Here is a 6,000-nt window from a genome sequence, read left to right on the forward strand (position 1 = left end):
CAGTCTTTTCCCCATACTCATAGGTCGCCCCCTGCGCTTTCCTCCACTGTGTCTCCGCCTTCCCTGTGGTCAACAGGTCAAACTCCGTCTGGAGCCGTCATCTTTCCCCAAGTAATCTTTCCTCCGGGGCCTCTGCGTATCTCCTGTCCACTCTCAAAATTTCCCCCACTAACCTCTCCCTTTTCATGCCCTCTGTCTTCTCCCTATGAGCCCTAATGGAGATTAGCTCTCCCCTGACCACCGCCTTCAACGCCTCCCATACCACCCCCACCCGCACCTCCCCGTTGTCGTTGACCTCCAAGTACCTTTCGATACACCCCCTCACCTTCCCACACACCACCTCGTCCGCCAGCAGTCCCACATCCAGCCGCCACAGCGGGTGTTGGTCCCTCTCCTCTCCCAGCTCCAGTTCCACCCAGTGCGGGACATGGTCCGAAGCGGCTATGGCCGAATACTCCGTCCCCTCCACCCTCGGGATGAGCGCCCTGCCCAGAACAAAAAAATCTATCCGGGAGTAGGCTTTGTGTACATGGGAAAAGAAAGAAAATTCCCTGGCCTGCGGCCTTGCAAACCGCCATGGGTCCACTCCCCCCATCTGATCCATAAACCCCCTGAGTACCTTGGCCGCCGCCGGCCTCTTTCCAGTCCTTGATTTGGAGCAGTCCAGTGCTGGGTCCAACACTGTATTGAAGTCCCCTCCCATTATCAGGCCTCCTTTCTCCAGGTCCGGAATGCACCCCAACATGCGCTTCATTAATCCTGCATCATCCTAGTTCGGGGCGTATACGTTTACCAACACCACCCACGTCCCCTGCAGCCTACCGCTCACCATTACATATCGCCCTCCATTGTCCACCTCAATAGTCTTGGCCTCAAATGACACCCGCTTTCCCACTAATATTGCCACCCCTCTATTCTTCGCGTCCAGTCCCGAGTGGAAAACCTGTCCTACCCATCCCTTTCTTAACCTGACCTGGTCCGCCACCTTCAGGTGAGTCTCTTGGAGCATGGCCACGTCCGCCTTCAGTCCCTTTAAGTGCGCGAGCACTCGAGCCCTCTTCACCGGCCCATTCAGCCCCCTCACGTTATCAGCCGGATTGGAGGGGCTCTCACCCACCCCCCACCCCCCCCTCCCACCCTGCCAACTAGCCATCTCCTTTTCTGGGCCAGTCCCGTGTCCATGCCCTCACCCTCCAGTCCCCCCGTCCCGACCACCTCATCTATGTCCCATTCCCTTTCGGCCAGTGCAGCAGCAACCCTTTTCCTCCCCTTCCATCCCCCCCCCCCCCCTCCCCGCTAGACCCCTGTCTAGCTTTTTTGCTCCCCCCATGTCACTCCCGTAAGTCAGCTGACACCTGCTGACCCCGGCTACCCCCGCTATCCCATTGACCTCCCCGTGTGGGAGTTCCCCCTCCCACCTTTCTTCCCGCGCGTGGGAAAAACAAGACCCCGCGCTTTCCAAAGCCCGCTCCCCCGCCCTCTGGCGCAGCTCCTATCACGGCCTTGTCTCTCTCCCCCAGCCCATGTAACATTTCCTGCGCGTGATTGTGATTGACCCCCTATATACAACAACCATCACACATCAAACCTCAAATATCCCCCCCACCCTCACAAACCCTCAGTTAGAGTCCAACTTTTCGGTTTGTATAAATGTCCACGCCTCTTCAGGCGTTTCAAAGTAGTGGTGTTGGCCCTTGTATGTGACCCACAGTCGTGCCTGCTGCAGCATTCCAAATTTCACTTCTTTCCGGTGCAACACCGCTTTGGCCCGGTTGAAACCCGCTCTCCGCTTTGCAACCTCCGTGCTCCAGTCCGGGTATATTCGGATCTCTGCATTGTCCCACTTACTGCTCCGCTCCTTCTTGGCCCATTTCAGGACCCACTCTCTGTCCGTGAACCGGTGAAACCTCACCACCATCGCACTTGGTGGCTCATTTGCCCGGGGCCTCCTCGCCAGCACCCGGTGTGCCCCGTCCAACTCCAGCGGCCTCGAAAGGGCCTCCTTGCCCATCATCGCCCCGAGCATCGTGCTCGCGTATGCCCCGGCATCGGCCCCCTCCGCTCCTTCAGGGAGACCCAGGATCCGCAGATTCTTTCTCCTCGACCTGTTCTCCAGGTCTTCGAGTCTTCCCGCCCACCACCTGTGTAGCGCCTCGTGTAGCTCCACTCTCACCACCAGGCCCGAGATCGCGTCCTCGTTCTGACCAACTCTTTTTTGTACCCCCTGGATCTGAACCTCGTGGGCCTTCTGGGTGATCCCTAGTCCTTCGATTGCCGAAAGCATAGGCGCCAGCATTTCCTTACGCATCTCCTCGCGCTGCTCCTCGAAGCAGTGCTTAATAAACTCCTGCAGCTCCACTTTGTCTCTGGCCGCCGCCATTTTGTCTTTTTTCCCCAGTTTTTCCCGTTGCTCCAATGTCACTTTTGTGGCCGTTACGCTTCGAGTCCGTTTCATACAAGTTGGAGGGGGGCCTCCCTCTTACCTTCCCCACAGGTTAGTTTCGAAAAAAGTTCCGTAGGGGCTCTTCTAACGAGCCCGAACATCCGTGGTAGCGGGAGCTGCCGAATCGTGTGGCTCAGCTCCGCATTGCCGCACCCGGAAGTCTAATCCTATAGATGTTAATTGTTTGATGTTAATTATTCGATTTAATTGGAAATATATAATTACTAATGAAAATGAGTCCCAGTATTTAAAGTCATAGAATCTATATGGTGCTGAAGGTGGCTACTCGGCCCTTTGAGTCTGTACCGACCCTTCGAACGGGCACCCTACCCATATCCACTCACCCAACCACCCCTCCCTACCCCCGGAAACCCATAACCTAACCTACACATCCCTGAACACTAAGGGGCAATTTAGCATTGCCAACCCACCTAACCTGTACATCTTTGGACTGTGGGAAGAAACTGGAGCACCTGAAGGAAACCAACGCAGACACGGGAGAAAGTATAGACTCCACACAGGCAGTGAACCAAGCCGGAATTGAACTCGGGTCCCTGATGCTGTGAGGCAGCAGTGCTAACTACTGTGCCACTGTGCTACCCACGGTAGTGTTTAGCACTGTTGCTTCACAGCGCCAGGGGCCCGGGTTAGATTCCCGTCTCGGGTCACTACCTGTGAGGAGGCTGCACGTTCTTCCCGTGTCTGCGTGGGTTTCCTCCCAAAAGTCCCGAAAGACATGCTTGTGAGGTGAATTGGACATTCTGAATTCTCCCTCAGTGTACCCGAACAGGCGTCGGAGTGTGGCGACTCGGTAATTTTCACAGTAACTTCATTGCTGTGTTAATGTAAGTCTACTTTGCGACACTAATAAAGATTACAAGATTATAAAGTTGTGAAGCATGATTAAATAATTAGGGCTTGTCTTCTTTCAGATATTCATAGGTTTATATAGGATACGGGGCACAAAAACAGGCCTTTCGGCCCAACCAGTCCTATAAATAAGGGAAAGATGGCGGCCTGGTGGTATTGTCACTGGTCTAGTGACCCAGAGGCCTAGGCTAATGCTTCAGGGACGTGGGTGATGCACGATCAATTTCACAAAGACCAAAGTTGGGTACAACTGTGGCTTTATTACAGTCAGATGCGTGGCCTCCTGCTGCAGCTGGCGAAATGGCAGGGCACTGGAGGTCATGCATATTTATACAGTTCTCCGTGGGCAGAGCCAGCCCCCTGTTAAAAATGAGTCCGGTGGGGGTGACGGGAAACTATATACAATTAGTGCAATTATGTACAGTGGTAGGGAAAGAAAAGTCCATGTTGACGGTCCGGAGCCCATCAAAGGTTCAGCCGGTCCGGTGCTTTGGTGCTTCATTCCGAGCGGCGTAACGGTGGCGGCGAAGTCGGTGCTGGCGGTGATGGAGGTGGCACCGATGGCAGTGGTGGCGGTGCTGATGCTGGCCAGTCATCGGGGAACTCTGGGAGCGTGCGGAAGTCCTCTTTGTCCTCTTGTGCGGAAAAGGGGAGGGGGGGGGTGGTCTGGTGGGGTCAATATTGGCGGCGCGGTGGGAGGTGGGGGGCGGGGCGTATTGGTGGGGGGGTGTTGTGGGGTGGAACCTGACGGTGCCAGATCCCTGAGTGAGACAGTATCTTGGCGGCTTTCGGGGAACTGAACGTAGGCATATTGAGGGATGGCGTGGAGCAGGTGAACCCTGTCCACCAAGGGGTCCGCCTTGTGGAGTCGGACGTGCCTACGGAGAAGGACTGGTCCTGGAGCAGCGAGCCAAGTCAGGAGCGACACCCCAGATGTGGACTTCCTGGGGAAGGTAAAAATACGTTCATGGGGTGTGTTATTAGTGGCGGTGCACAATAGTGACCGGATGGAGTGTAGAGTGTCAGGGAGGACCTCCTGCCAGCGAGAGGCTGGGAGGTTCCTGGACCGTAGGGCCAGCTGGACGGCCCTACAAACCATCCCATCCTCCCGTTCTACTTGCCCGTTTTCCCGGGGGTTGTAGCTGGTCGTCCTGCTGGAGGCTATACTCCTGCTGAGCAGGAACTGACGCAACTCATCGCTCATGAATGAGGATCCCCTGTCACTGTGGATGTAGGCGGGGAAACCGAGCAGAGCGAAGGTGGTGCTGAGGGCCTTGATGACGGTGGCAGACATCATATCGGGGCATGGGATGGCGAAGGGGAATCTGGAGTACTCATCGACCACACTGAGAATGTACGTGTTACGGTCAGTAGAGGGGAGGGGCCCTTTGAAATCCAAGCTGAGGCGTTCAAAGGGGCGGGAAGCCTTCACCAGGCGCGCACGGTCTGGCCGGTAGAAGTGCGGCTTGCACTCCGCACAGACCTGGCAGTCCCTGGTGACTGTCCTTACTTCCTCGACGGAGTAGGGCAGTTTGCGAGCTTTGACCAGATGGTACAATCGAGTGACCCCCCGGGTGACAAAGGCTGTCGTGTAGGGGCCGGAGTTGGTCCACTTGTGCGCTGGCATATGTACCTCGAGAGAGGGCGTCTGGGGGCTCGTTGAGTTTACCGGGGCGATACAAGATCTCGTGATTATAGATGGAGAGCTCGATTCTCAACCGGAAGATTTTATAATTTTTGATCTTGCCCCGCTGTGTGTTATTGAACATGAAGGCTACCGACCTTTGGTCCGTAAGGAGAGTGAATCTCTTACCGGCCAGGTAATGCCTCCAATGCCGCACAGCTTCAACGATAGCTTGGGCCTCCTTTTCGACGGATGAGTGTCGAATTTACGAGGCATGGAGGGTGCTGGAAAAGAATGCCACGGGTCTGCCTGTCTGGTTTAGAGTGGCGGCAAGGGCGACGTCTGAAGCGTCGCTTTCTACTTGGAAAGGCAGTGACTCGTCCACTGCGCGCATCCCGGCCTTGGCGATGTCTGCTCTGATGCAGCCGAAAGCGTGTTGTGCCTCGGCCGCGAGGGGGAATTGGGTGGACTGAATGAGTGGGCGGGCCTTGTCCGCATAGTTTGTGACCCACTGAGCGTAGTAGGAAAAGAACCCCAGGCCGTGTTTGAGGGCCTTGGGGCAGTGGGGGAGGGGAAGTTCCATGAGGGGGCGCATGCGCTCGGGGTCGGGCCCGAGAAGTCCGTTTTGGACTATATAGCCGAGGATGGCTAACCGGGTCGTGCTGAACACACACTTCTCTTTGTTGTAGGTCAGGTTGAGAAGAGTGGCAGTGCGGAGGAATTTATCGAGGTTGGCATCGTGGTCCTGCTGGTCATGGCCGCAGATGGTGACATTATCTAAGTACGGAAAGGTGGCCCGCAAACCGTACTGGTCGACCATTCTGTCCATCTCTCTTTGGAAGACCGAGACCCCATTTGTGACACCGAAAGGCACCCTAAGGAAGTGGTAGAGGCGACCATCCGCCTCGAAGGCAGTGTATGGCCGGTCCGACGTCCGGATGGGGAGCTGGTGGTAGGCGCACTTCAGTTCAATTGTTGAGAAGACCCGGTACTGCGCAATCTGATTGACCTTATCAGATATGCGCGCGAGGGGGTATGCGCGAGCTGCGTGTACCGATTGATG

The sequence above is a fragment of the Scyliorhinus torazame genome, chromosome 21 (assembly GCF_047496885.1).
Source record: "Scyliorhinus torazame isolate Kashiwa2021f chromosome 21, sScyTor2.1, whole genome shotgun sequence".
Lineage (NCBI taxonomy): Eukaryota > Metazoa > Chordata > Chondrichthyes > Carcharhiniformes > Scyliorhinidae > Scyliorhinus > Scyliorhinus torazame.